The 14,870-nt window shown below is 53.5% G+C and overlaps 2 long non-coding RNA genes across 3 annotated transcripts; one reads left to right on the top strand and one right to left on the bottom strand.

The window, feature by feature from the left end:
- The first annotated feature begins 119 nt into the window (after window positions 1–119).
- On the top strand, window positions 120–14,746 carry LOC149429959 (uncharacterized). Of its 2 annotated transcripts, none has more exons than XR_016310059.1 (3): window positions 120–313; window positions 10,008–10,118; window positions 14,611–14,746. It is a non-coding gene; the product is annotated as an uncharacterized LOC149429959 (long non-coding RNA). The 2 variants fall into 2 exon arrangements; XR_016310058.1 differs by lacking the exon at window positions 14,611–14,746 and adding an exon at window positions 11,143–12,858.
- On the bottom strand, window positions 13,207–14,870 carry LOC149429960 (uncharacterized). Its single transcript, XR_016310060.1, has 2 exons — window positions 14,476–14,870; window positions 13,207–13,463 (listed from the first exon to the last, which is right to left on the bottom strand). It is a non-coding gene; the product is annotated as an uncharacterized LOC149429960 (long non-coding RNA).

Raw genomic sequence — 14,870 nt, forward strand, 5'->3', positions numbered from 1 at the left:
CTCGCCCCGCCCTTTCTTTCCATTACCTACTTCACAGCCCCGCCTTTTCTTTCTCTATCCCGCCTCTTACATCCTCTCCCCTCAGCCCAGCATCTCTCTGCCCCTCCCATGCCCCTCCCCGGAGCTCACACACACGTGGCACAGTGACACCTGCCGGCCGAGTGACAGGAGGCGTGCGATCCGTGACACCTGAGCGGAATTGTGTGCGGAGGGTGTAGAGGTGACACCATGGAGTCCTGGAAATGGCGGGATATTCCATCCAGCAGGCGGAGTCACTTCCTGGTTCGGAGGATTTATTTGCACCAAATCTGAGGTTGTTGTGGTTCCGGCTGCGCGGGGGAGGGGTCACGGCCTGCACTTTATGAGGGGTCATGGATGGTGATCGGATCCCCGCAGATTCTCCCACATACACAAAAATGACGGGTCTGGAATTGTTACCATCGCGGTATATAAATGACAGAATATCCACCAAAAATCCAGAACCAACGCGATACAAATGTTACAAATGGAGTCGCAGTTCCGGGAGGAAAACACAAATTCATACCTGATGGAGGAACCTGAGTGTTGGAGGAGACCAAAATCCCTCCTGAGATGTCCCAACCTGGGACCCGACTGCAAGGAACGTCTCACCAACGAGGACCGTGCGCCTCCGACGTGGACCGTGCGCCTCCGACGTGGACCGTGCACCTCCAGCGAGGAATCCGCGCCTCCAACGAGGACCGTGCGCCACCAACGAGGACCGTGCACCTCCAGCGAGGAATCCGCGCCTCCAACGAGGACCGTGCGCCACCAACGAGGACCGTGCGCCTCCGACGTGGAATCTGCGCCTCCAACGAGGACCGTGCCTCCAACGAGGAATCTGCGCCTCCAACGAGGAATCTGCGCCTCCAACGAGGAATCTGCGCCTCCAACGAGGAATCTGCGCCTCCAACGAGGACCGCGCGCCTCCAACGAGGACCGCGCGCCTCCAACGAGGACCGCGCGCCTCCAACGAGGACCGTGCGCCTCCAACGAGGAATCTGCGCCTCCAACGAGGAATCTGCGCCTCCAACGAGGACCGTGCGCCTCCAACGAGGACCGTGCGCCTCCAACGAGGAATCTGCGCCTCCAACGAGGACCGTGCGCCTCCAACGAGGAATCTGCGCCTCCAACGAGGAATCTGCGCCTCCAACGAGGAATCTGCGCCTCCAACGAGGACCGCGCGCCTCCAACGAGGACCGCGCGCCTCCAACGAGGACCGCGCGCCTCCAACGAGGAATCTGCGCCTCCAACGAGGAATCTGCGCCTCCAACGAGGACCGTGCGCCTCCAACGAGGAATCTGCGCCTCCAACGAGGACCGTGCGCCTCCGACGTGGAATCTGCGCCTCCAACGAGGACCGTGCGCCTCCGACGTGGACCGTGCCTCCAACGAGGAATCTGCGCCTCCAACGAGGAATCTGCGCCTCCAACGAGGAATCTGCGCCTCCAACGAGGAATCTGCGCCTCCAACGAGGACCGCGCGCCTCCAACGAGGACCGCGCGCCTCCAACGAGGACCGCGCGCCTCCAACGAGGACCGCGCGCCTCCAACGAGGAATCTGCGCCTCCAACGAGGACCGTGCGCCTCCAACGAGGACCGTGCGCCTCCAACGAGGAATCTGCGCCTCCAACGAGGACCGTGCGCCTCCAACGAGGAATCTGCGCCTCCAACGAGGAATCTGCGCCTCCAACGAGGAATCTGCGCCTCCAACGAGGACCGTGCGCCTCCAACGAGGACCGTGCGCCTCCAACGAGGAATCTGCGCCTCCAACGAGGAATCTGCGCCTCCAACGAGGAATCTGCGCCTCCAACGAGGAATCTGCGCCTCCAACGAGGAATCTGCGCCTCCAACGAGGAATCTGCGCCTCCAACGAGGAATCTGCGCCTCCAACGAGGAATCTGCGCCTCCAACGAGGAATCTGCGCCTCCAACGAGGAATCTGCGCCTCCAACGAGGAATCAGCGCCTCCAACGAGGACCGCGCGCCTCCAACGAGGACCGCGCGCCTCCAACGAGGACCGCGCGCCTCCAACGAGGACCGCGCGCCTCCAACGAGGAATCTGCGCCTCCAACGAGGACCGTGCGCCTCCAACGAGGACCGTGCGCCTCCAACGAGGAATCTGCGCCTCCAACGAGGACCGTGCGCCTCCAACGAGGAATCTGCGCCTCCAACGAGGAATCTGCGCCTCCAACGAGGACCGCGCGCCTCCAACGAGGACCGCGCGCCTCCAACGAGGAATCTGCGCCTCCAACGAGGACCGTGCGCCTCCAACGAGGAATCTGCGCCTCCAACGAGGACCGTGCGCCTCCAACGAGGACCGTGCGCCTCCAACGAGGACCGTGCGCCTCCAACGAGGAATCTGCGCCTCCGACGTGGACCGTGCGCCTCCGACGTGGACCGTGCGCCTCCAACGAGGAATCTGCGCCTCCAACGAGGACCGTGCGCCTCCAACGAGGACCGTGCGCCTCCAACGAGGACCGTGCGCCTCCAACGAGGAATCTGCGCCTCCAACGAGGAATCTGCGCCTCCGACGAGGACCGTGCGCCTCCGACGTGGACCGTGCGCCTCCAACGAGGAATCTGCGCCTCCAACGAGGACCGTGCGCCTCCAACGAGGAATCTGCGCCTCCAACGAGGAATCTGCGCCTCCAACGAGGACCGTGCGCCTCCGACGTGGACCGTGCGCCTCCAACGAGGACCGTGCGCCTCCAACGAGGAATCTGCGCCTCCAACGAGGAATCTGCGCCTCCAACGAGGACCGTGCGCCTCCGACGTGGACCCTGCGCCTCCAACGAGGAATCTGCGCCTCCAACGAGGACCGTGCGCCTCCAACGAGGACCGTGCGCCTCCAACGAGGAATCTGCGCCTCCAACGAGGAATCTGCGCCTCCAACGAGGACCGTGCGCCTCCGACGTGGACCGTGCGCCTCCAACGAGGACCGTGCGCCTCCAACGAGGAATCTGCGCCTCCAACGAGGACCATGCGCCTCCAACGAGGAATCTGCGCCTCCAACGAGGAATCTGCGCCTCCAACGAGGATGCGCCTCCAACGAGGACCGCGCGCCTCCAACGAGGACCGCGCGCCTCCAACGAGGACCGCGCGCCTCCAACGAGGAATCTGCGCCTCCAACGAGGACCGTGCGCCTCCAACGAGGAATCTGCGCCTCCAACGAGGACCGTGCGCCTCCAACGAGGACCGTGCGCCTCCAACGAGGAATCTGCGCCTCCGACGTGGACCGTGCGCCTCCGACGTGGACCGTGCGCCTCCAACGAGGAATCTGCGCCTCCAACGAGGACCGTGCGCCTCCAACGAGGAATCTGCGCCTCCAACGAGGAATCTGCGCCTCCAACGAGGAATCTGCGCCTCCAACGAGGACCGTGCGCCTCCGACGTGGACCGTGCGCCTCCAACGTGGAATCTGCGCCTCCAACGAGGACCGTGCGCCTCCGACGTGGACCGTGCGCCTCCAACGAGGACCGTGCGCCTCCAACGAGGAATCTGCGCCTCCAACGAGGACCATGCGCCTCCAACGAGGAATCTGCGCCTCCAACGAGGAATCTGCGCCTCCAACGAGGATGCGCCTCCAACGAGGACCGCGCGCCTCCAACGAGGACCGCGCGCCTCCAACGAGGACCGCGCGCCTCCAACGAGGAATCTGCGCCTCCAACGAGGACCGTGCGCCTCCAACGAGGAATCTGCGCCTCCAACGAGGACCGTGCGCCTCCAACGAGGACCGTGCGCCTCCAACGAGGAATCTGCGCCTCCGACGTGGACCGTGCGCCTCCGACGTGGACCGTGCGCCTCCAACGAGGAATCTGCGCCTCCAACGAGGACCGTGCGCCTCCAACGAGGAATCTGCGCCTCCAACGAGGAATCTGCGCCTCCAACGAGGACCGTGCGCCTCCGACGTGGACCGTGCGCCTCCAACGTGGAATCTGCGCCTCCAACAAGGAATCTGCGCCTCCAACGAGCACCGCGCGCCTCCAAGAGGACCGCGCCCCTCCAAGAGGACCACGCGCCTCCAACGAGGACCGCGCGCCTCCAACGAGGACCGTGCGCCTCCAACGTGCACCGTGCGCCTCCAACGAGGACCGTGCGCCTCCAACGAGGAATCTGCGCCACCAACGTGGACCGTGCGCCTCCAAATAGGACCGCGCGCCTCCAACGTGCACCGCGCGCCTCCAACGAGGACCGCGCGCCTCCAACGAGGACCGCAGCGCCTCCAACGAGGACCGCGCGCCTCCAACGAGGACCGCGCGCCTCCAACGAGGACCGCGCGCCTCCAACGTGGACCGCGCGCCTCCAACGAGGACCGCGCGCCTCCAACGAGGACCGCGCGCCTCCAACGAGGACCGCGCGCCTCCAACGAGGAATCTGCGCCACCAACGAGGACCGTGCGCCTCCAACGTGGACCGTGCGCCTCCAACGAGGACCGTGCGCCTCCAACGAGGAATCTGCACCACCAACGTGGACCGTGCGCCTCCAACGTGGACCGTGCGCCTCCAACGTGGACCGTGCGCCTCCAACGTGGACCGTGCGCCTCCAACGAGGACCGTGCGCCTCCAACGAGGAATCTGCGCCTCCAACGAGGACCGTGCGCCTCCAACAAGGAATCTGCGCCTCCAACGAGCACCGCGCGCCTCCAACGAGGACCGCGCGCCTCCAAGAGGACCGCGCGCCTCCAACGAGGACCGCGCGCCTCCAACGAGGACCGCGCGCCTCCAACGAGGACCGCGCGCCTCCAACGTGCACCGCGCGCCTCCAACGAGGACCGCGCGCCTCCAATGAGGAATCTGCGCCTCCAACGTGGACCGTGCGCCACCAACGAGGACCGTGCGCCTCCAACGTGGACCGTGCGCCTCCAACGAGGAATCTGCGCCACCAACGTGGACCGTGCGCCTCCAACGTGGACCGTGCGCCTCCAACGTGGACCGTGCGCCTCCAACGAGGAATCTGCGCCACCAACGAGGACCGTGCGCATTCCAACGAGGAATCTGCGCCACCAACGTGGACCGTGCGCCTCCAACGAGGACCGTGCGCTTCCAACGTGGACCGTGCGCCTCCAACGTGGACCGTGCGCCTCCAACGAGGACCGTGCGCCTCCAACGTGGACCGCGCGCCTCCAACGTGGACCGCGCGCCTCCAACGAGGACCGCGCGCCTCCAACGTGGACCGCGCGCCTCCAACGAGGACCGCGCGCCTCCAACGAGGACCGCGCGCCTCCAACGTGGACCGCGCGCCTCCAACGTGGACCGCGCGCCTCCAACGAGGACCGCGCGCCTCCAACGAGGACCGCGCGCCTCCAACGAGGACCGCGCGCCTCCAACGTGCACCGCGCGCCTCCAACGAGGACCGCGCGCCTCCAAGGAGGAATCTGCGCCACCAACGAGGACCGTGCGCCTCCAACGTGGACCGTGCGCCTCCAACGTGGACCGTGCGCCTCCGAGGACCGTGCGCCTCCAACGAGGAATCTGCGCCACCAACGTGGACCGTGCGCCTCCAACGTGGACAGTGCGCCTCCAACGAGGACCGTGCGCCTCCAACGTGGACCGTGCGCCTCCAACGAGGTTCCTCCACCAACTACTAAGCCATGTTTTCTTCGGGGATCAAATTTTTATTTTCCTCCCAGAACTGCGACTCCATTTGTAACATTTGTATCGCGTTGGTTCTGGATTTTTGGTGGATATTCTGTCATTTATATACCGCGATGGTAACAATTCCAGACCCGTCATTTCTGTGTATGTGGGAGAATCTCGTGGATCCGATCGTTCTTTTCTCCACTGGAAGTCCTTCCTATTGTTGTGCTGCACTTTGAATTATTTTTTCCTTTTTTTCGTGGTGTAAGATCACATGACAGCTGCGGGGGAGGGGCTTTTCTTTTGTTTTTTGTCTCTGGTTGTTTGGCCAGCGCAGGGTTGTTCTGATTTGCTGTCCTTTATATGTTAATGTGTGTGAAGCTGAGAACTTGACAACAGAGATCTCCCTGTGAAGTCCGATAGACACGGCAGGGTCAATAAATTTCGCCACTTTTCCGGCGTTCGTAGCAATTGCTAAGACATTGTGACAACGTTGCCATTTGCTGCACTTTTCTTCCTATCTGCGCGCCAAATTCAGCTCCTTCCCGAGTCGCGCGCCAAATTCAGCTCCTTCCCGAGTCGCGCGCCAAATTCAGCTCCTTCCCGAGTATTTCAGTGGTATAGTTCACACCAGTGCAGTCCCTCCCAGTGCAAAAAAACAAATGAGAACATGTTGCATTTTTCTGCATTGAACTGTACTGGAAAGCAGAAAAATGCATCAAAAACACACAAACGCTTTAAGCCCGCAGCTGCATCACTACCCCCATCACACAATGTGGCGTCTGGTGGGCACAGAATCACATGACAAGGGACATTACATTGTTTAGATGATACTCTGCAATTTCTGCTCCATAGACGTCTATGTTAAACACTCACAGAAGTCACATTGGTAATAGATAAGAAGCATCGTATGCAACTTTGATAAGTTCCATTTTTTGTAACCCTCTCACCCCCTCCTAGGTCATCCTTACTGCCTAAAAACTCTCCTCCCGAGCACATGCCATTCACACCTGAGCATAGCAGAAATATGCGTCCCGATTTGTTTTTTTTTGTTGTGTTTTTTTTTTTAAGAATGGACAGAGAGAGAAACACTGGCTGCAGCTGCTCTCTGTAGCTGTTACCCTGCAGTGCTGAACTGGTTAAGAGCTATATCAGCAAGAGGACGGAGCTGCTGAGTTCAATAGACCGAGTCAGGCAGCACTGCACTGTGGGAACTGTAGTCCAGAGGAGAGACTAACTGTAATTAAGAGCTTTTGAACTGCATTCTCTAGAGAGAGATGCCAAGAGGAGGGGAAAGAGCTGCACTTTCTCAGGTTGTACAGGACACAGCTTCCTCTTGACATGAGGTAGCCCAGAGAGTGCACATCGCTGTCCAGTGTGGACCGTCACTGCTGCATATCGGTGGCCTCAGCGGGGTCTGGAGTGGGGAGTCCAGGTGTCCTGACAGTCACCTGAGTGCAGAGTAGAGAGTGGACTAATCAATGTGTGACTGGATGGTGAGCTGCAATAGCAATAGGACTGGTGAGCTGCTTCTGTGGGGATTTACTATCTGCTGCTAGAGAGACTGAGCCCTTTAGGAACTGATCATACGGCCATCTAGTAGCCTTATGGTGCCTGCAGGCTGGACTGGTCTAAGGTGCACCAACAGTACAATTGAACCCCAACACCAGCTGGCTGTAGAGTTAGGACTAAAGACTGTCCCATTACAGCTGCTGCACTGAGACCTCCACCTACTGCTCATGCTAAGAGGTACCTCTCGGGACCGTCGGGACCTACCTTCTGTGTGTGTTTAAACCACCATTTGTCCTAATCGGTACCAATACATTGAGTTTATTTACCACTGAATGGTCTTGCGTCTATTTCCTGGGGCTAATTCACATTCCAGCTAAAGGTATCCATGTTGGTGTTTTTTATAAGTGTTTGCAGTGACTTTTATTCCACAAGATGTGTCAGAGTGCTGCGGGTGTTCTTTGTCAGAGTGCTGCGGGTGTTCTTTGTCAGAGTGCTGCGGGTGTTCTTTGTCAGAGTGCTGCGGGTGTTCTTTGTCAGAGTGCTGCGGGTGTTCTTTGTCAGAGTGCTGCGGGTGTTCTTTGTCAGAGTGCTGCGGGTGTTCTTTGTCAGAGTGCTGCGGGTGTTCTTGGAGTTGAGGTGCGGAACAGAGAACCCAAACTACCAAGCAGCTCCCTCAGGGGTAGCGCTACACTTGTTTTGCTCTTTCAATGGAACCCATCATTGGTTACAGAATATGCAGTAATTCCTCCAAAGAATTACATTTTACTTCAATACGTTGACCTGTTCCTTAACCTTGACGCTAAACAGCTCTTACTGTCACTCTCAGTACTCCTAATGTGACGTTACTTCAGAAACCAAATGGAAGCATTCCCCTAACTACTGCTTGTGAAAACAAATCTTTGCTGATCTTCTTGAATACTCATTAGAAGCCACATCAAGTGCAGGTCACATGACCAGTGCCAAGGTGTCGGTCATGGTCTTGACATAGAAGGAGAATGTGGGTTTAGACAGAGCCATACACTGACTGACTCTACCTAAGTGCCACCGTTTGTAGAGCATTGGAACGCACCACAAACCCTAATTCGGGCCTTTAGGGTCTTGTGGGCTGGCAGTAAAATGTACAATTACAAACTGATATAGATAGCATGAGATCCAGGTTGCCAGCTGAAGGGGAAAGGAGGAGATGGTGAAATAATGATCCTTACCTCATCCAATCAGGGAACTCAAAGAATTCATTACAAAAATTCAAGGCATTCTATGAATGTTGGCAGTACCAAGCAAGCAACCCCTGTGGTCAGTGTGCAGTGGGACAGGTGGTCACGCAAGGTGGGCAGGACTCAGAAGATTGCAGCTGTTACTGTAGTAGCTCCAACTACTGCAGAGTTTTCCAGCTTCCCCAGCAGCCCATCAGGTATGAGTAATACATTCTTACTTCATGCCAGGCTGGATCAATGCAATTGTTTGCAGTACAAATCATTCCTGGAGTTCAGCTTTAAGCAGTACCTAGAAAATTAGACTTTTTGTTTGAAATTGCTGCTGAAAAATATCCATGGGCTTCCTGGTATGTGAGTGTTCTTAGGCACTCCTGTGTTTCTCAGCCTTTTTACCCCAGAAGAACTCTTGAACTCACTTGCCCCTACATTGGTGGCCTGTGAATAAGATGCCCCCTTTACAGGCAGCTAAAACGATTTTTGTTGTTATGCAGCTGACTTTGCCAATAGGTGTTACACCCAGAACTATGCAGGCACCATAAAACGGGAAGTCGCTCATCCACAGCTCAGGGAAACCCCGGGAACCTCTGCAGGAACAGTAGTGTTCCATGGAGGAGAATGGCTGGTCTACAGCCTCCTAGAAGTATATCTACAGCGTGAGATCTTGGGCACTGACTGCTGCTTTCAGGACCTTCACACTGCGTTTTGGTGATTTAGCTACTATGCTCACTATTCTGTTTGCTAGAGACTGTCATGAGGAAGCAAAGCCCTGCCTCCACCAAGATGGCTCCTTCCACAGAGAAAGCATGGTAAGTTAGTAATAAAGATCAGCTGCAGGGAGACCATTCAGGAAATATGGCATATTATTGTATAAATCTGAAAATGAGTGTGCTGTGCTGCAGTGCATTCTGGAGAGAATGGGTTAGGTACGTCTGGGGGATGGGCAAGCGTTGGGAGCCAATAGGTAATTAAATGGGTACAAGTTTCCCCATGTGCAATGACATTGGGCGAACGTAGGTGTAGGATATGCATATGGGTCCTATAAGGTCACCTCGCCTAGTAATCAGTTTGGGGTTAATCTGAGTTGCTTTCATTGCTGCCTAGAGAACATGCGTTCCTCAAAATGCACTATTTAAACTCTGATGCTTTATGGCAAATCCTGAAAATGTTTCCTGAACAAAGCTATATTTTTCAGTTCCAGTCACCTGTTCTTGTTGATATTAAATATCCTTCACTTTCTTGGTCACAGTGATGTTGTATGTTTGAGGGCTTTACCTCCTTCATATATACCATGTGAATACATGACCTCCACTATGTGAAATACGTCCTGCTAATGCTATGAAGGGATATGAATAGTTACATACTGATTTGTTGTATATATCTTGTACATGTGAAATCCATAAACTGCATCTTTAAAAAAAAAAAAAAGATCCTTTTACTGTTTGTGTGACTTAATTTATCAAACTTCTGTAAATCTTCAATGGCCTTTTTGGCATATGTGACTAGAGCATCCATTGAGAATGAATGGCACTGCAATGCACAAAGGCCGTACAGCAAAGTGTACCTGCCGTCTAGTGCGCTGCTGTTCATGCATTCAGGTGTGCTGCCATCCTATTCAAAATCATTGGCTGTGTTAGCAAAGTAGGCCTCTGTGCAAGAAAATGCATGCGTTCACACAACTGTCTGTTCCAGAGCGACCCGTCCCCTGGGCCCATAGAAGTCTGAGTCCTAATGTGGAAAGAACCGGCCTAGCCGAAGAAAATATGAAGACTGGATGCTTAACGGGCTCCCAATACTAGACAGGTATGGAGCTCTGTGTATGTCTGGGGGGTGGGGGGATTATATCAGGTCACGGGGGGGGGGGGGCTTTGGGTTTGGGGGTCCTGGCAAAAAGGCTAAGGAAGCTTTCAGAGATGAACTAAAAACAAAAGTTTGTTTTGGATAGTGTGGAAGGGATAACACCTCTGTAAGCATTATATTGGTGTCTGTATCCTCCGAAGAGAGATGCACCTTTTCTCCTTCTCTTGGTAACCATTGTCATTGGGACTGAAAGAGATCAGCGACTTGTAGTGGAACTGCGGCGGGCATTCTGACACGGGGGGGGGGGGGGGGGGACAGACTAACTGCCGCTGACTTCCTAATGACACTAATACAGTGACCAGTGCTAAAAAAAAAAAAAGTACTGACACTGTACTAATGACACTGGGCAGGAAGGGGTTAACATCTGTGGGGATGAAAGCTCTAACTGTGTGTTTTACTAGGGAAACATGCTGCTGTGTATTTATCTGCTATGCAGAGCAATACAAAGCAACATGTCGGTGCTGACAGGGGAGAGATCTGTGGTGTTTACACACAGACCTCTCCCCAGTCACTGTTCCTCGGTGATCGCCGGGTGCCAGTGGGGAATCTCCTGCTGGGACCCGGTGATTGACATTTGTAGCTGCCAATGGCAACACGCACACACTGTACCCAGAAATGCATAATCGTGTATATATACACGTGATTTTGCGCAGCCCTGCAGCAGTAGTTCTGCTATAGGGCAGCAGAGAACCTGCTAAATCTAAGAAGCCCGAATATTACAAAAGTTACCATTTTTCTATGGGTGGCTAACCTGGTACAGCGGCCACCAGTTCTCATTCTGTGAATGAATGCTTGATGTGGGTCAGCCAGGAAACTAGCATTGTCAGAAAAAGTTCATAAATTATAGCTCCCAACATAGGTTACAGATTGTATGGTGACAATGAATTGTGTATGGTGACAATGAATTAGGCGTTTCCTTTCATCCTCCCAGCACAACAGAATTGATCAACTCTTTTGCTGTTTGTAGGCGTGGAAACGTTCATTGTTCTTGTATGATCCTTGGAGATGAGATCTCACCCGAATCATGACCTCACTGGAGACATTCATTGTAAAATGCTATTTGCACCAGCGATGACCTCATCATTTCCCACAATGCTTCACAAGTAATTTGAAGACTGCCAACATCTTTCCCGACTGTCCTTCTTAATGACCCGTGTTCTGGGAATGTAGTGGATGCCACATCCTAATTAGCCGTGCTGATGGAATGAGGAACATTGCTCCTGGGACATAGCAGGGAAAGAGGCGGATTGTTAGCAGGACCAATGTACAAAAGTGCCTGAAAAGCATCTGCATCACCCATAGCAACAAACATTCTACTTTTTTACCTTTTTTTAGGGCTTTGTGCTTGTGTAGATTTGACATGAATTTCACATCAGTTGAGTCTCTCCTGAGATTATTCAGAATTCAACAGGTGCATTTTAGCTGCAGTCGATCTCTTTCTGATCTGCTTTGTATTCCTAAAGGGTTGATTGGGAATGCAAAGCCTGTTTGATGTGAACAAAAGCTTGTTGACTCAAGGCTAGGAACATTCTGTTACCTTTCTGCATGTCCCTAAATATTCTGTTACCTCTGTGCCTGTCCCTGACCCTCCTGCAACCCCCTTGCCTGTCCCTGACCGTCCTGCAACCTCTGTTCCTGTCCCTGACCGTCCTGCAACCTCTGTTCCTGTCCCTGACCCTCCTGCAACCCCCTTGCCTGTCCCTGACCGTCCTGCAACCTCTGTTCCTGTCCCTGACCGTCCTGCAACCTCTGTTCCTGTCCCTGGCCGTCCTGCAACCTCTGTTCCTGTCCCTGACCGTCCTGCAATCCCCTTGCCTGTCCCTGACCGTCCTGCAATCCCCTTGCCTGTCCCTGACCGTCCTGCAACCTCTGTTCCTGTCCCTGACCGTCCTGCAACCTCTGTTCCTGTCCCTGACCGTCCTGCAATCCCCTTGCCTGTCCCTGACCGTCCTGCAACCTCTGTTCCTGTCCCTGACTGTCCTGCAACCTCTGTTCCTGTCCCTGACCGTCCTGCAACCTCTGTTCCTGTCCCTGACCGTCCTGCAACCTCTGTTCCTGTCCCTGACCGTCCTGCAATCCCCTTGCCTGTCCCTGACCATCCTGCAACCTCTGTTCCTGTCCCTGACCGTCCTGCAATCCCCTTGCCTGTCCCTGACCGTCCTGCAACCTCTGTTCCTGTCCCTGACCGTCCTGCAACCCCCTTGCCTGTCCCTGACCGTCCTGCAACCTCTGTTCCTGTCCCTGTAATGTATGTGATGATTGGACAATCTCGCTGTTCTTTCACGGCACTGATTGCACTTGAGAAGTGATTTATATTATTATGTATTTTATGGCGTGGATACAACACTACACAGTGATCTCCGAGTGACAATATTCTCTGCATTTGCTTTATGTGGTGTTTGCTTCCACCACATTGAATGGTTACACCCCCCAGGATCGCGGGTAGGAGGTGCAGCAGCATAGCATTTTGTTTATTTCAGTTTTAGGGTTTAAGTAAACCCAATATTATGGCAGCTGGCTGCTGATTTTTGCATTGACTGAATTGCATGGGGGGTATAGGATTTGATGGGTTGTTTTGCCATGTTTCCGTTAAAGACGCTGTCAGTGGGTGGGATGATTGAGTCACTTTGTCCTGAACTGTAATGGTATATAAATACAATGAAAAAGGTGATTCTATACAGTTCCTGTATGTACAGTGTGGTCTGTATACCATATACTCTACAAAGACCAATATTCCACATTGCTGCCTATATACAACACATATCTGGGGGGAAATGTCAGCTGCTTATCTGGGATATGAGCCTTCCTTCCTTCCAGGAGAAGCTCCTGCAGAGAGCTGTGATCTTCAGTCATGTTTGGCACATGTACAACCTGCTCTGTACACGGGAAGGGTGCGCTCACATATGTGGGACAGGCTGGGAATTATTCCTCTGCACAAACACAAAGGAAACTTCATCTAAACAGAACGTTTTCTATATTGTGAGCCCTAAAGACCCATTCACACCAGAAAGCAGCATTCCGCAGACCATGCCTTCATTCACGCTGCATTGGGCAGCCCAGTTTATTATTTGTAACATATCAACTCAAAGAAAATAGCTCATCCTGCAATACATTGCAATGCACATGGTGCGTAGGAAGGGTTGTCGCTGTATCCTGGACATGCATTGGGGTGCAATTCAAAATGAAGTGTGAACAGTGTGCTTGTAGGCAGGTGTGGTTCCTTTTCTCCAGTGCAGGTGGTGCTCCTCTTCCCCATAGAGAACAATGGATTTTCCGATTTGGCTCTGCCTGAAAAATGGACAGACAGACCCGCTCAGTCCACCCGTGTGTTGTACCCATGTGAAAGGGTACAACATTTAGGGGGTATTTAAAAATGTCAAATGTTATTCATTAATTAAAAATTGTGCGGATAGTCAAAATTCCACATTATGGCTACTGGATGGAGCAGATGGTTATACCAAATATGTATTTATGCTCTGTGCTCATCAGCTTCATCTAGTGGCCATAATGAGGTACTTTTCTGATTCACTCGAAAATAACATTTGACCAGGAGCGAAAATAGCCTAGTAACATGAAATGTTGCCCCACCTTTTACAGAACTAATGTACATGCAGTTTCACAGGAAAACTATATTTAATTTTTTTAAAATACACCCACAGTATTCTAAAGCACTGTATATCATAAATATATATTTCTTTGTTACCCTTTAAACTTAATTCCATGAAACAACTATATACAGGTGGCATAGGGTCATTGTTCTGCCTGCCAAAGGCAAATCTGTCTTAGCCAAACTACATACCTCTGCCACACACTACAGCCAGGAAAATCATTCTGCTACTTCTCTTGTTCAGTATAACTGCATCCTGGACTTTCTTGCTCATTGGACGGGTGATTATGTTGATTCAGTAACTCTTTTGGCTGTACTTCTCATTTGGACCCATTTTCAGCTGACAGCGGGCTGAAGCCTGCTGTCAGCTGATGTCACTCAGCCGGTCCAGGCTGGCTAAAGATTTCGACTTAAAAGTCAGGATCCACCACAGAGTCTGGAGTGGCACCTGGCTCAGCCTCTCAGCAAAGTGCTGCTCCCTCCCTCTTCAGAGCCCAGCGATCCAGTGAGGGCTGAGCAGAGAGCAGTGACTGACAGTCACCGCTCTGCTCAGAGCAGCTTACAGAATTCAGCGATCCGCAGTCTCACAATTGGAGCCGGCAGGGAACAGAGCCAGTGGGTGGTGCTGCATCCACCTAGGTAAGTATGATTTCAAAAAATAAATACCAAACTTCTCTATTAATGCCGACATACCTTTGAAACAAAAGTTTTTTTTTTTTTGTGTGAATCCATGTGTGTCTCAATCTTGGCCATATCAGTTGGCATGAAGGTGGGACAAAAAGGACAATGAAATGATACTTAGAAACAGGTATTGCATTCTTTCAACAGAAACATGGACTTCCGTGATCAATAAACATTTAAACGTTAAACAACTGCTTTTAGAAAGACAACAAATCCAATGTACAAAGTGAACGAAAGGACAACACTTTACAGCTGCAGTAAAGTCTCTTGAAAAAAAACCCCACAAGGTAATATAATGTGCTAGTATGCATGGCACCGTATCACACGGCACCGCATCGCATCACACCATATTACATGGTATCTCATCACACTGCACCGCATCGCACCGTATCACATCACAACGCACT

Source organism: Staurois parvus, unplaced genomic scaffold (genome assembly GCF_062004578.1).
Source record: "Staurois parvus isolate SC_StPar_1 unplaced genomic scaffold, SC_StPar_1.0 ptg002683l, whole genome shotgun sequence".
Classification (NCBI taxonomy): domain Eukaryota; kingdom Metazoa; phylum Chordata; class Amphibia; order Anura; family Ranidae; genus Staurois; species Staurois parvus.